The sequence below is a fragment of the Saccopteryx leptura genome, chromosome 2 (assembly GCF_036850995.1).
Source record: "Saccopteryx leptura isolate mSacLep1 chromosome 2, mSacLep1_pri_phased_curated, whole genome shotgun sequence".
NCBI classification, from domain to species: domain Eukaryota; kingdom Metazoa; phylum Chordata; class Mammalia; order Chiroptera; family Emballonuridae; genus Saccopteryx; species Saccopteryx leptura.
This window is the reverse complement of record NC_089504.1, coordinates 74,686,213-74,702,413: the sequence shown is the minus strand read 5'-3', so window position 1 is coordinate 74,702,413 and position 16,201 is coordinate 74,686,213. Positions and strand designations below refer to the sequence as shown.

The 16,201-nt window shown below is 39.1% G+C and overlaps 1 protein-coding gene across 11 annotated transcripts in view; it reads left to right on the top strand.

The window, feature by feature from the left end:
• Nucleotides 1–16,201, top strand: part of NFIB (nuclear factor I B) — a 240,223-nt gene that overhangs the window by 38,160 nt on the left and 185,862 nt on the right. The window contains exon 1 of one of the 11 annotated variants that reach the window (XM_066368189.1): nucleotides 9,751–9,770. The exons of the other annotated variants lie outside the window; for them this stretch is intronic. The gene's annotated coding sequence lies outside the window, so the exon portion shown is untranslated. Of the gene's footprint in view, nucleotides 1–9,750; nucleotides 9,771–16,201 lie in introns of those variants that run through there. 11 annotated transcript variants of the gene reach the window in all.

The window sequence follows — 16,201 nt, the reverse complement described above, 5'->3', positions numbered from 1 at the left end:
TTATTCTCAACTGTACTGACATTGCTTTATTATTTCTCTGACTAAGACTTCGAAATTGACTTACCACCAAGCCATTATGAAGTCAGGTGAATTGGTTGATAAAACAGAAGTCAGAATGAGATGGCCAGAAAGGTAATGAAATGTGGATTCCTCATTTCAAAATATGGCACACGTGGAAAGTCTGCCAATTTTGTGCACTCAGAGAGGGTCTGGGCCAGTCCCTGGAGCACTCTGTCCGAGGGGTCAACAGCCAGGTCCATCATTGGGAACTGAGGCCTCTGGAACTTGTAGTGATGGTTCATCCTGGGAATTTTATCATCGATCTTATCAGATTAATGATCTGGGACAGTTGATGTGACTTTCTCAGGAAATAAATCAACTAACAAACAGAACTCCTCTCTCTTATTTGCTGCCTAACAGTATTTCCAAAAGTTAACTGCCTTGGTACAGTTGATTCAACTTCTTCAAGAAATAAGTTAGCTAAAAAGCAGACATAACCTCATTCTCTCTTGTCTGGTGCTAAAACAACATTTCCAAATGATTAGTATCCTTCAGCATGCTATCAGAATAGAATAGACCCCCCCTTTTTAAATGATCCTTCCTAATTTTGTGAATTTTAGCCTTTTTAGATTTAATTCTTGTGCCTCATATTTAATACTTGTTCTAGAGAAATGTGATCCCAGGAATGCTGGTGATTTGCTGTTTTAAAATGGTGCTATGCTTTAGGTTTCTGTTCAAATCTAAGATTTCAGAAGAGTCAGTAACTGCAAATAATCTAAAAGGGGAAGAGTGAAGAATGCTTCTAACTTCCCTTTGAAATGAATAGCTCTGCCAGAGCAGCAGCTATTAGAAAAACAAAAACCGACAAAGAAAAGCTGCTCAGCTCAGCACACAGAGGTAAATTTACTTACATCAGACTGAAAAATGAGGGCTGGGCTTTGAAAAGACATCCCTTCTGACTAGAGGCAAGCTTGTAATTTTGGCATGGCTGCAGCCCTCCTAAGCCCCTGAGAAATTCTGAAAAACATTACAGAAAACTGTTCTTAATATTAATGGATGTCTTCCTCTGAGTGTGTGTGTGTGTGTGTGTGTGTTTGTGTTTGAGTGTGAGAAGAATGCCAGAGAGAGGAGGGGGAGAGAATGAGAGAAGAAAGGATTACATAAGATGAAGAACTACCAAGGAAAATTGTTGAATTTCTGAAAAATAATTAGCATCTGTCATTTTCTAATCTCCAAATAATAGAGTTTATTTCCAGATGAGATTCAGAGGACACATTTAGACACCGTAAGTTAGCCTTGCAATTTTGTTGTCCTGTTTAACAAACTCTTCCTAGAATACTTTATTTGCAGATACCCTTGCTCTCCGTGTTGATCTCAAATTAGGGTCTTAACTGTTACATGACATCAGAGGTGAAAAGAAAAAGGGCTATTTTCCTGTGGCTAACTGTGGTGTCACGTTATGTTGTACTGTATAGTGAACAGTTTCAGGGGCACCAAAAGCATGCAGCTCTGCCTCTTGGGAGGGGACTTTTCCTTTGGAGCTCAGCTTCAGGAAACATGAACATTTGTGTTTTCAAGACCACATACCATTGGGAAGGAAGTAGGGGTGGAGATGCATGCTGCGATTAAGTGGACATGAGGATCTCTGTGCGGTGCACGGTCTGGGAACCACCAAACTGTATGTAGCCCTCTTTCTGGCATGCCTTTAGGATGTTCAAACTCACCCTGACAATAATATGGATACTTGCTAAGGATATTGTTCAAAAAATAATGTATTGATTTTTCAGATTTGGGCAGATAGACTTCAGTACACCATGCCAGGCCTGCACAGCTATAATTTGTGTATGCACATGTCTCAAGAGATACAAATATCTGCTGCGGAATTGTCCACTGTTGTATTTCTTCGTGATACATAACTGTTACCTAGCATGGTAAAGGAATTTAATAATTGTGGGAACCTGTTGTTAAAAAGCAACTTGAAGGTTGTTTTCACAAAGGAGGCATTAACTCCTTATAGCCCTGACTCTATCACTGTAGGCACTGGCCCATACTATTACCTTTAAAGGATGCAAGGCCTGTCCAGTTCACACATGGAGAGTTACGCAGATAATAAACAGAGAAGCCGAGTTTCTTTTCAGGATTGGTGATATGGGTAAAAACAGAAAACTCACCCATTTAAAAAGAGTGCCTTGACTTGCAGTGGGGTTTATAACTGGGAACGTGTTTTCCCAGACTTGCAAAAGCTCTGTAGCATTGCTGGCTAGTTAATGAGTGATCTTCCTGCTCTGTTCTGGCTGTGAGTGTTTTCTTGACTCAGGACTGACACTCTCAATATAATCTTAATTCATTTTTAGTCTAGGCTGACTAAATCTTCTGATTTGGCGAAGTAGAGTGTCAGGATTGCCCTTGTTAGGTTTGCTTTGGATTTATATCTTAAGTTGAGGTTAAGTAACACATTAGACCCTGATACAAAATTGCTTCACAGAGAGAAAAAAGCTAATTGTATTGCTTCCTGAAATTTGCTTTCATTTTATGTTAAACCTCAAAGGATTAATAAGTTTAACATGTTTTGTGTTAAAATGCACTCTTCTGTGGGTTGTGTTCTATAAAACAGAATGAAACGTTTTTATTTGCATAAACTGGTGATATCTGTTGCTACAATGGAATGACTTTCCCGGAGGTAGAGGGTAATATGGAGTAGGCTGATATCATCTCACAGAACAGAAAGGTGCTTTTAAAGAAGGATTCGTGTTTTCTGATTGGCAGCACAAGGATTCCAAACGAATAAAAAAGTTCCTAATAATAGAGACATTGCAGAAAAGTGAAGAGGCTTTAAATTTATAGTTGTTAATATTTAAGTAGGAGTGTTTTTTCTAAAATAAGTGATTTATTGTGATCATGCAAATATCCTTTCGGAATTTATTGCTTTTAATATAATGGCAAAGAAAATTGTCATGATTATGTGTTAGATGGCTCATCATCTATTAATTTATGTTCTATTTAAAATAAGTTTACTTGGCTTGACCCGTGGTGGCGCAGTGGATAAAATGTTGACCTGGAATGCTGAGGTTGCCAGTTTAAAACTCTGGACTTGCCTGGTCAAGGCACATATGGGAGTTGATGCTTCCTGCTCCTCCCCCTTCTCTCTCTCTTTTTCCTCTCTCTAAAAAAAAAAAAAAAAAAAAAAAAAAAGTTTACTTTTATTAAAATTAACTTGTATTTATTTTTATCTCACTTTAAAAAACCATCTAAAGTTTTGGAATAAGATATTTTAAAATATATGTTATAGTTGCAAATGCCACAAATGTTTGGAAAGAACTGTAAGCTATTTCAGCTTTATTGAAAACATATAATGAAAACTTGCAATTTTCAATACTATGAGATATTAGCAAAACAATAATGACTGTGATATAATGTTAAATGTCTGACTTTTAAATATAATTTTTTATGGCTACCTAATGAAATTTGCCTTTTAACAATGGTAGTTTTATGTACTGATAAAACTAGGAAATGCTGAGTAACTTTGTGATAAGTTTTTATTGTCATTAAGTTAGTATTGTCTTCCTAGAATTATTATCATTGGTAAAATACTCTTTTGTACCTGGGGAAAAATTCCTCTGTCCTGGTTCTTTGTGAGTGTACTTAAGATGGACGAAATGACGGGTCACGTTCATTATGAGCAGCAAATTTTCCTCTGCAGGATGGCTTTGCATAGCGTTGTGGTTTGTTTAAAGGAGTAATTACTGACTCTTGAAGTGTTTTTCCTGAGGTTCCATAGACCCTGACTTTATCTCACTTTGCTCCATTTAACAATAGTGTGTCTGTCTGGCCGACCACTCTTTCTTAGTTTGTGTGTAAAGATGGGATCCATATTTTCTGTCTCTAAATGATGGAAGCATGTATTTTGTCCAGCTGAGTCTCTTGGTTTGATTTTTTGTTTCCTGGTCCTAATACATGTTTATTCCTACATGTGACAAATCTGCAGTCGTGTTTTCTTTCTGAGTTATAATGACTCAGATGTCATAATTAATTTGATGAGCAGGTGGGGGTTATTAGCCTTGTGCTTCACTTGCTAATAGCTGCACAGTTTTTCTAAAGTACTCTTTCAACTAAGGAGGCATTTCTTCACATAGAATAAACAGTATAGCACAAAAGCCTCAGTTAGATAACTATCCGTGGGCTTGAAAAGCTGCCAAGCAGATGTTGTTATTGGAGCTGGCCCAGGCGAGATTGGGCAAGGCAGATGCTCTCAGGGAGGGGAGGGGGGAGGAGAAGGGGGAGGAGATGTAAGAGAGCAGAGGTTGGGGGGAGAGAGGGCGGTCCTCCAGGAGCCTGATGCTTTCTTTGCAGGGGTTGGGCCAGATTTTGTTGGGGTGGGAGTTGTCTTCTCATGAGCCATCTCCATGGTTATGGCCTCTGGTTGGTCCCTTGAAATGTACATAAATGAGGATGGGGTGGGGGTGGAGGGGACCTTCTCTAAAGATCCACATGGGAATGAATCCGAGTGTTCATCCAGCAGTCTGAGACTTCTGGTTTGCATTAGGGCGGCTGTATGCAATTTTTGAAGGGCCTACAGAGACTCTGCTTCATACCTACTCACATATGTAATGGACATGATGGCCCTGACATTTACCAGAACCATAGGTTCTGCTTTTTTGCTCTAAATTAGGTTGTGCAAATTTAAGACAAAATGCTGTTTTGTTTCCTGTCACCTCACTATATAATTTTTTTTTTCTGAACATGCCCCACTCTTTATTAAAATGTTGCAAAGTAACAGCACACTTTTAAGAATTAAAATCAATCTTGGAACATGTCAGATTTGAATGAGGTAAACATGTGGAAAATTTAATCTATGCTGATCTCGTTTCTGTCGTGTGTGTGTGTGTGTGTGTGTGTGTGTGTGTGTGTGTGTGTGTGTATGATCTAAGGCTTTTTAAAACTCATCTCAAACTCCCCTTCACTAGATTAAATTCTGTAATCTCATTTTTCTTTGAGCTGATCTCAAGCCAATGGTCTGGGGATTTTATAGCCAAGGGATAATTTTTGATAATGGGCTATTAAAACACTTGCAGCTCCTATCCTGCCTTTCAAATTAGTGTGTGCACAGATTGTCTTTCTGGGGAAAAAGTCTTTCCCTCGGCAATAAGTAACTGATTATGTGTCACAAGCGGCATAAAAGCTTCCTGTAACGCTTATACGAGAAACATAGGTAAATAATAAATGATAAATAACAACGATAACTGTTCAGTGGGAGCATCAGCTCTGCACAGGATTTTTGTTTTATCCTTTGGAGAAAAAGTCTTGTTTTTCCTTATTCAGACAGATTTAGTGTGTTCTAACAACAGGGTCATTTAACAGTTTCCTTAACGATGGAAGTACAGTGGCTTGAGACAGCTGTGTAAGGTCACGTAACTTTCATTGTTGTTTATAGTATGCTTATTAATAGGTTAAAATGAATATCTCACTGGACAGAGGTCAGGTAGCACCTGTATAAATAATGAAATTTGCCCTTGTAAAGTATGTAATGTAAAGTTAGTATACATAGCTTGCCACTTTGTTTTTTTTTTATTCAGTTCAACTTCCTGCCCTTTCTTTAGTTTTTTGAGGTGTGATTAAAGAAAAATTTTAAGTTCTGAGAAGGCAAACAAGGTTGTTCCCCAATAGTCTGTTTTAGTGTGACTTGAGATGTTGTTAGCATAGGATTAAAGCCAGTGTTTTCAGATTAAAGAAGGTACTTGATTCTGTCTCTTAATTATTTTTCACAAGAAAAAAGAATTTTGACAGATAGGCATATGTAAAATGCCTAAAGCCACCAATTGTGAGACCTGTGTGACATGAATTGTGCTGAGGATTGGCATGTATGTTTTTTCTTCTTCATGTATACAATTAGGCTTCCTACATACATGTGTGCAATGCACTACTGCAGTGTGTGCAGATGGTAAGAACACATATGTCTTGATATCGTTCTCTTAGCCTGTATGCTTTATCGCTCAATAGCCTGACAGATGCGTATGCACGAATTCATTCAGTGCTCTCTCTGCTGATCGGTAGTACATTTGGAAATGCTGTTGTAATTTGGCAAACAGAATCTTGGTGGGGGAGTAGTACTGAAAGTAATCAAGAAATGGCACAATTATAGTTCTGAACCTTGTACTTCTTCAAACATAAGGTTATAAGGTTCTATGAAGCTAGAAGTATGTGTGGGGGGAAGCCTAGTTACATATTTAATACAGAATTTGAAAAATTCTTCTTTTAATCAGCACGTGATGATGAAAATGTCTCAATCATTTTAAATCTACACAGAAGGAAATATGGTGTTCTGTGTGATGTCAGGTTAAAAAGTAAAAGGTTGGTTTATGGACAGAGTCTAAAAATGCTTTTAATATAGTAGAGCACTTCATAACATGAGTAATTGTAAGGAAAAAAATATATTTGTATACTGGAACTTAGATAATTTTCCTTTAACAGAAGGGCTAACTGAAACAATTAGTGGTATAACACTGTTAGCTCCTGAAGTGTGGACATCAGTACTGCCTTTAATCTAGTAAAAGATTGTGCTGTACCTAGGCCTTCAACTGTATAAAATTGAAATCCAGAACAGCCGCCATCATTGCCTATTTAGTTCTTGTAATCATGCAGATGTTGATTTAATGAACATTTGTTCAGTGCCTACTATGTGACTAGCAGTGTGCTCAAAGTTGGGGAAATAGAAGGCCAGTCAAGTGTTGGTCCCCGTTCTCAAGGAGTTTGCAATCTAATCTAGTAATAGAAACAGAAACTTAGAGCTAACCACCTAAGTCACATAAAACAGATGGTAGACAATGCCAACAAGATAGAGTGCACAGGAGGGAATTCAGTAATTTATGGCGTCCAGAAAAGGGTTGTGTGACTCAAGAAATGAGCTTGAGAGATGAGGATAGTTTCTTCAGACAGGAACGTGATGAGTGGGGATTCTGGAGGCTGGGAACAGCATGAGAAAAGGTAACTTGATTGGGAAAAGGAAGGGGACATTGGTGGGCAGAGAGTTGGGGGCCCGCAGGTGGTGGGGGAGTAGATTTTAGCTTTTGTGGGTGAGTGAGGAGACTTGTGAGACAGTAGGCTGAAGATCAGGCCTGCTGAGGGCATCAGCTGCCACGACGAAGAGCTTCCAGTGGGTAGCTCTTCATGTTTTTGAGCAGTTATAATTAAGTTGTCTTTTAGAAAACAACTCTGACAGCAAAATGGAGTATAGACTGGAGAAGGGAGAAAATGGAGTTAGAGAAGGAGGACATTTTCAACTAGGCTTTTAAATCTTTGTATAAAATATTATCATTGTCCAACTGAAACTAATACAAAGTAATATTGAATGAAAACTGTGATTGAAAATTAAAAAGATATTAATGAAACAAAATATAGTGTAATCAAACAGCCTTGATTTCAAAATACCAACTACACTAACTGTATGACTTTCATCAAGGTTCAGCCTGTTCTTCTATATAGAGATTATCAGAATACTACCTCCATAAAGTTATTTTTCAGGATTAATTGAAATTATATATATATATATATATATATATATATATATATATATATATATACACACACTTAGCACAGTGTACCAAGTCAGCCGTGTAGGAAAAAAAAATATTGTCATTGTCTTCTCAATATGTAGGGGGTACAGCATATAAATATTTAGAGCAAAAAACAGACTACAAGATTCTTTATTTCGATAGTTTAAAAAATTTTAATTGAACACATGCCAGTTACATTTCTAAGGGCTGTGGATACAATAGAGAACAAGACAGACATGACTTCTGCCCTCTGGAAGCTTACCTTCTATTGGGGGAGACATCAATCAGATCAATGAATTAATAAGCAGGTAATTTCAGATTTGGTAACTGCTGTGAGGAAACAAATGGAAGGATGTGATGCGAGTATACAGAGTAGATCAGAGTTAGGAGTGGGATCTGTTAGGTAATGTCCCTTAGGAAAGCCTATCTCAGGAAATAGAAGAGAAAAAGAGGAGATGTAGCCTTGCATTGTAGTTCCTTAGGTACTAATTTGCCACCTCAGCTGTGAATATAGCTTTGATTAAAAGTCATTTTGAGGCATTAGTGCTTACGGAGGTTAACCTCAGGGACAGGTTAAATTTTCATGATTTTCAAAAAGTTATCTATAAGAAGCATTTTACTGTATTCCTGTAGACTGCATTTGCATAATCATGATTTAACTTTAGAAGGGCTTCACTGTAAATGAAATACTTGACAAACATTGTATGTGTAAAAAATCCATGTACAGAAGATCTTGGCCTAGTTCACAAAAACTATTTTTTCTCATTACGTTATTTGGTGTCCCTCATTCAATTCTCCAATAATCTATTTTTCTGAGAAATCTCTTCCAGGCACAAGAACCATTGGCATGCATCTTTTCATCCTACAAAGAGAATTTGTAATCAATCTAAGTTTTCTTCTTTTCCCTGTATGCTAGGAAGCTCAGAGATCAAAATTGGTGTTGATTTGTCTGTTTTTCTCTGTTTGGTTTCTATGATAGCATCTTCTATTTCCTGTCTGGATTTTGTGTTTTTACTAGTGGATTATTGCAGCTTTCGATTAAGTGCAGTATCAAGTCATTATTTTTAATAATAAAACAATAAAAAAAAGTCAGTCTTCAAATTTGATGCTTAGGATTTGACTGAGACCAGAAACAATAGGAATGGACAGATCTGGAGATGTGAAAAGAGAATGTGGTGATGGATGGGCGTGAAGGGGTGCGGAGAGAGGGGTGAAGATGGCTGTTCCGCTGTGTGAGTGCTGAGGCCGCTCACCAGCACGGGCAGTAAGTACCAGAGGAAGAGCAGACTGAGGAAAAGATAGCCTTGGATTTTAGACAAGCTGGTGGGCACATGCTTCTGAAAAGACTGACAGTCAATTACAAACAGTGCTTAGAGCTCAAGTGCAAGGTTATGATTAAAAATACAGATTTGGGTGTAATTGATGGCTTGGAAGTATATGGAGCTGTCAAGGGAGGGATTGTTTTCAGAGGTCTGATGTCTGCAGATGGATCCTAGCGGGAGGTCTAGAGTGAGTGACTAAGGGAGAGGAACCCACATCTTCCAGCGTTCAGGACCTTTGCACAGTCCTCACACCAAGATTTCCATCCTCCATCCTTCAGCTGACTGGTTTGCTGCTTCCTTCTGGGCCCATCTGAGACATTTGGTGCTGCAGTAAGTTGATCCCCCTTTTCTGAGTTGGTTGCTTCTCCTGTAGTCTCTTCTTGTGCTTTGTACTTCCTGTCGTAGGACTTAGCTAGTGTTGAAATTGCTCACTTAGTTCTTCCCTCACACTGCATTGTAAACTCAATGAGCAAAACTGTCTGTAGCATCTGGTTCCGTGGCTTTCAACCGCCAACACCTGCAAACCACTGATCTAGCTCAGTGCCTGCTACATTGCTTAATACACAATTGTTAAGTGAATAAATGAACTAAAAGGAGATATCCTAAAAGGGAGAGAAACGCTGTCTCAAATATCAAGGGAAGAACAGATGAGTATCTAAAGACGGGCCACACAACGATGTTCATAGTACACCCCGTGTTTGTTTGCTCACGCTGCTGTAACAGAGTACCATAGACGGGGTGGTTTAAACAGCCAATATGTATTTCTCACAGTTTTGGAAGATGCAAAGTCCAAGATCAAGGTGTCAGCAGGGTAGATTTCATTCTGAGGACTCTTTTTTTTTTTTACTTTTAGGTAACTGTCTTCTCACTGCATCCTCATATGGCAGAGAGAGAGCAAGTAAGATTTTGACTGTATCTTCTGAAAAGAACACTAATTCTATCCGATCAGGGCCCCACCCACATTACCTTATTTAATTTAAATTACGTCCATGGAGGCCTTATCTCCAAATATAATCATATTTGGGGTTGGGCCGACAAAATATGATTTTTTTTGGGGGGGTAGGACACAAACATGAAATCTGTAACACCTCTTTCATAGCTGGATATTATTTATGGTTTGTATGTAGTCAGATAGATAGATAGATAGATAGGTAGATATTTCTGGTTGCAAATATAATGTCCAATCCACAGTGGAAAATTTCTGATTTTGCTCTGAATCCTGATTCAAAGAACATTGGTGGGATCCAGATCTACCTGGCTGGAATCCATCAATTTTGACTCAGTAATTCTTTTTTTTTAATTTTTAATTTAGAAATTAAATTCAGTGGAGTGTCATTGATCAATATGAGTACATAGGTTTCAGGTAAACATTTCTAATAGCATTTGAACTGTTGATTCTGTTTGTGCCCATCACACAAAGTCAAATCATTCCAGTAATTCTTACAACTAATCCTAAAGAGCTTCTCCTGTTGTTCACTAAATCGGTTTATTTTTTACTCACTTAACACTATTGATGATGACAGAATGTGCTTAGGCTACAGCTTGAAAAAGGAATTTCACGAGTAGAAGGTTGTCAGGCATAGGAATACATTGGGGAGGGAATTATGGAAACTGATTTACTTTTAAAATTAGATTAGATGATTATCTGCTCGGGTGCTGTAGGTGTGACTTTGCCTTAGGTGGGGGGATAGCCCAGATTTCCTTTTAAGTTTCTTATTGGCCCTAACATTCTCTGATTGAAATTTAAAAATTCACGTTTTCTGGACTGTTTGAAACTTTCCTTCTCAGTCTTCTAGAAACACAGTTTGTGGAAAATGAGACAGATTCAGGAAAGAGCTTCTATATAATGTTGTAGGCAAAGATGAGGCAGAACAGACTTTGAACAACTGGTGAAAAATTTGTCATATATTGAATAATTCTTAGATACATAAAAACTAATTATTGATTACTTTTACTTTTCTGAAGGAACCCAGTAATATGTCTTTTTTTTTCACCTAAGTACTCTTAGATACACATATGATAGAGAGTGTTTTGGTCTCCATTTTGATAGCATTATTTAGCATTCTTTTGGTTACCTTCTTTATTCCTAGAACATTATTTATTGGGCATATACTTTTGAATAAAAACAAATGACCTAAGTGTGGAAATAACTTTATGAGGTTGTAAGTATGGTGTTGACTGGGCTGTTGATTAGGGCCACCTCTCCTAATAGCAGAGACAGAGGTAAAAAAAAAATTGACTTTTTAAACCATAATGTATATCTAGTTATAGCAGGAATAGTTATCCGTTTTTGGTCAATGTTAAGCGAGTACTTCTATATTTCTATAATGTTCACTGGGAATTTCTTTCCCCTAAGCCGGAAGTGTGGGCCAGAGGCAAAACCTTTGAAGTTTGTCTCCTTGCTTCCTTTGTACATTAAAATAAATCAAAACAAAACTGTAATCCCTTTATTATATTTGACAACCATGGAGTATTACTCCACCCTATGTTCGTAAAACCACTCTTTCACTTGAACTGGGAGTTTTTTAGGGTTGTCTTTTTTAGGGGGCCGCTAGCCACGATGCAGGGGCCGTAATGGGAAGGGGTGAGTAACTGGGAGGCCCTGCACTCAGGCTCCCGTGTGTGGGCCCAGAGATTGCCCCGCTGGCTTTCCCGTTTACTGTGTAGGCTGCTCCATTTGCCTGGGGCTCAGTTTCCCTTTTGCTGTCCCTGAGCTCTTTTGTCATGAACGTGATAGTGTAGGTGCATCATTGTTCTTTATAATTAATACAGAACACAAATTCTTTGGGTAATTCGATGTGTACATGTGAAGAGTCTGTGTGGCAAACCTGTGTCTGGTCACTCTACATGTAACGGGTTTGAGCCAGTCCATTAGGAAGGCTGCATACAAATTCCTCCCTTGTCCCATCCTTTATAAATGAGCTGTTATATTTTGAACACAGCCCCTCCCCCCACAGACAAATAACAGGTATAGAGGTGTCTTAAAGTTCGGGTGCATGCTTCATTTTGCCAGAGTGGTGGAGAATGCTGAAAGTGGACATTCTGGAAGAGACTTTTTTTTCACAGAGGAGAACCGATGGCAATCATTTCTTCATGAACGTCCTTGAGTTTGCAACTTCAGTGAAACAACACCCCTCATGCCATTCAAAGTGCCATTACAACATTCACCTTTATATAATACATTAAAGAGAAAAACACCTTGTTTAACATTAGGACGTTTTAGAAGCTATACAAATAAAATCATGTTATAGGTTAAAAGAAAAAGCCACAGCAACGCGCCCTATCAGCACTTTTCTGTTGGAGGAAGTGGGCCAGATGTTTAAACAACATTGTGGGCTCTGTGCATACTGTAGCACTCGGGACCTTGGGAAAGAAATCATGTCTGCACCCCTAGTGTTTCACAGTTTCAGACCCCTGACCTAGAAACACTTTAAACAGATGTTTAGTTCAAGGGATTTATGTCGACATTGAAATTTTTTTTTTTTTTTTTGCTTTGGAAATGACTGCATCCAAAATTGGAGCTTTTTACTAGAAAACATACCAGGAAACAACAACTCACACCTTTCTAGTTTCATGTGGAAACTGTCCTGGTGCAGCAGGAACCAACCAAACAACCAGCAAACAAACAACTGCCTCATTAGCCATTTCTGTCTACGTGTATGAAATCATTTTTCCTCATTCTCAGTTCTGTGCAATGGTGGGTATAGACTTTTTCCAGTCAAGAGTTTACTAAAGGAGAAAAGATAACAGAAGACCCCTATAGCGTATGAACCAGCAGAAATTGTGGCTTCTCTTCCTCTCCTTAGCTTTCTCATCCTCCTGCCCTCCTTTCTTCCTCCCCCCTCCAAATCCCATTCTGCTCCTTGTCCCAGAAATGATTCTGCCCAAGTCTGATCCTGGTGTGTGGAGCTCGTTCTATAACTTGGGTCAGTCAGAGACGATGCATTGCATCAGAGCTGCCTGTACCAAAGTGTTTATTTCATATCTGAAATGTTTTCATGTGAATTCGCTCTGCTTTGACTTGTAGAAGGAGAAAGAAAGTAGTTTTACTGGAGGCAAAACAGCCACCTGTGAAAACTAATTGCGTAGGTAGAGGTTTGATGGTATCTCTGGGAGGGATCCAGCAGGAAGAAAGTAAATGTTCTTAATCTACAAGGAAATCACCTGTGTGCCAAACTGACCCTCCTCATCAAAGTCAGGATTGAAATATCCATCAAATTGGCGGCCTCTGCATAGGAGGCTGGGCTGGGGAGGGAAACGAGAGGGAGGATCCCCCGAAAAGGCAAGTACAGTTCATCTTGGTGAACTGTGTAGATACGTGAAAAGTGACAAACGTGACCGAGTCAACTCAACTGCCTCACTAAGGGCTGACGTGTGATGTGAGTGTTCTGTAGTTACTTTCAAACAAGCATTTGAGATGTAGCTGCTTTGCAGTTCCTTCTACCCCCTCATCGAATTTTCCTTTTTTCAGTCTCAAATTCTGCTGTATTGTTCTGTTGTTGTTGTTTCGTTTTGTTTTGTTCTTTTCTTTCCTTGATCCCATGGATCAAGCATTCTTTTAAAAAGCCAAGATGTACAGTGATGGAAAGGCAGGAATCAAGGATGCAGGCTACCCTTTGTCATCATTTCTATAGGTCTCTGAATAGTTGTCCACACGTTTAGAAAGAGCAGGTCCACTGGGGCCATGCTGTGTACCCACTAATAAGCATGTTGCCTCCGTTTGAACCTGATGTAGAAGACAGATCTGTGATTGGTCTTCCAGATGGCAAGATCTGAGCTCACCTGCAAGAGTCTGTATTTTGCTGGTAACTCTAGGTAGAAGTCAGTTATAGTCTCAGTATTAGATTTGCTCAGCTAACACACCTACATGTTGCCTTAGTTGTGCAGCCAGAAAGGTCTGAAGCATGTATCTGCATGCTAGTGACTTTGCTACATGGCTGTCTTCCATGGGAAATGAAAACGCTAGAGAGGAGAGGCAAGTTCCTAGTATTTCAAGCACTGTGAACTTGAGGGGGATTTGGGAAAAAGTTAGATAATACCTCCAGGAATCCAATAAAAGCCTTTAGAAATTGACAAACGAGTTCTACAAAAACTATGTAAGTAAGAACATGTATTAAAAGGACACTTACATGATTTCAGAAGGAAAGCAGTTTTGTTTGGCGGATAGTAGACACACTTCTTAATGTTTGGGGTGATCCGTAGTCAGCACTCAAATGGGCTCTTGGTACATTTTCACAGTGTGGAGGAGACCAGAGGGTTGGCTCTCTGGCGGCTCAATTGCCTTTAGTTTTCTCCGTCTAGGAAGTAGCTGGATCCATGTATCTGAAGTCCATGGGGCTCACTTATCTCAGTGCACTTGGGCTCCTCTTTACCTTTTCCACCCCCTACAGTGTCCTGTGGATTCTCCAGGATCCAGCAGGTCTGTCCTGCACCTGTTAATAAAGAGCTCCCTCCAGAGCTTCCCACTTTAAACTACCATCGCCTCAGAGGAATGTGAATCTATCTGAAGGCTATATTGGTTGCCTTGTTCTCAGGTTCACCCCCAGTTGACTAAAATACCTGGACCAAACACACTTGCAACCTTAATATGTTACAGTGCCCCGATCCCCACTTTCCAGAGCCTAAGCCAATGGGCCCTCATTTGGGGGAGAAATTTCTCCTCCATAGGATCTTGCTCAAGTGCTCCCCACAATAACGTCCAGTTTATTTCCACAATGCTGAGGGACTTAGATAATTTTGATACACACTAGGCCATTGACATTCATGAGAGATTTGCCCAAGGATGATCTTGGGTTTCTAAACCTACTGCTCCTTCGAAATATAACTTCCTCCCTTGGCATCAGTATTTGGCCAAGAACCACCACTTCTTTAGGCCTCTTTGCTTTCTTTTTAACTTCCATCACCATCATGAGTAATTAGCTTTTCTTTCAGTGGCTTTTATTTTTTAAACAAAGGAACAATGTTATCTCTTCATGGGCATTATATGTAACAATGAACAGAACGAGAGCAACCAAGTAACTCTGAGATGTGGCTGTTGAATAGTTGGCCAGGTTCACACAATACCTGCGATTCCCTGCAGCCATGCATGCCCCTGATTCAAATTTGTCCTCTGAAAAACTACAAATTTTATTATAGAACTTCCCCTCCCTCCCTCCTGTTAGGACTTTTACTAATATTCCATGGACTTTAGAACATGATTTTGGGAAGCACTGGTGTTCTCTATGAGTCCCCGAATGAAGGCAGATCCTAGAAAGAAGGTGTAGTGGAAAGAGCCGTGGATGGTATGTTTGTAAATCCTGGGGCTCAATTTCAAGTAGAGCAAGTGCGTGGGCTTGTGTGAATGTGCATATATATATATACATGTGTGTCAATGGCTATAATTTTTATAATGTGTCTGTGAGATATACTTTAAAATGGAGTGACATCTGTACTAACCTGATATATGAAGCCCTGGTGTAAAACATTTTTAAAAAAAGTATATAGGAAATGAGGGTGTGATAGAAAAGTAAATAGCTGAAATAATGGGACTCTTTCTCAAAGTAGTTTCCTAGTTCATTTGAAAAGGTTTTTCCATCCAGGGCAAACTAAAAAAATATACTGCTGGTAGTAGCTGTGGAAAGAGAATTCCCAGGGGACACAGTAGTGAAACCTCACCTGCCTTAATCCAAAAAGTATGGACTAGTTTTGGGCCCCCTCTTTGCCCCCTAGCAGAAAAGGACCCAGGCTGAAGAACAGGTCTGGCAAGGCAGCTCAGGGCCATGTACCCCAATGTGTGGAATGTTCTCAGATACTTAAACAACATCCTGTTTTCACCCACCACCATTGCTCTTTGACTGGAAGGGCTGAATTGTTTAGCATAATCCTGAAAGCATTGTTCCCTTACTAATAAGCATCCAAGGTTACTGTTGGTTAAATTGCATGTTGGAATCAATTGCTCCGTTTGATCAGAGCAGTTATAAAAGTAGTTGATCTGAATGAAAGTTCTCAGTAATGATAAGCAGTACCTTTGCTTTCATTGAATTTATATTCTAAAATGAGTCATCAAAGAGGTTCTTTTACAGCTTATTATGTCCATAAAAGAACACTCAAGATGCTTGACAACAACAGCCACCACCACTAAAAACATAAATGGGATGGGGCGGGGAGGGAAGCCCATGCTGTTCAGTTGAGTAAATTGCATTATTTTAACAAAATCTAATTATAGGAGATACTGACATAATGCTCTTAAAAAAAATGTGTCCCTTAGAAAAGCTTATCTTTCTTTAGCATTGTAACAAATAATTCTGCCTCCATGTATTAATAAACCCTAAGACAAAGACACCATAGAAG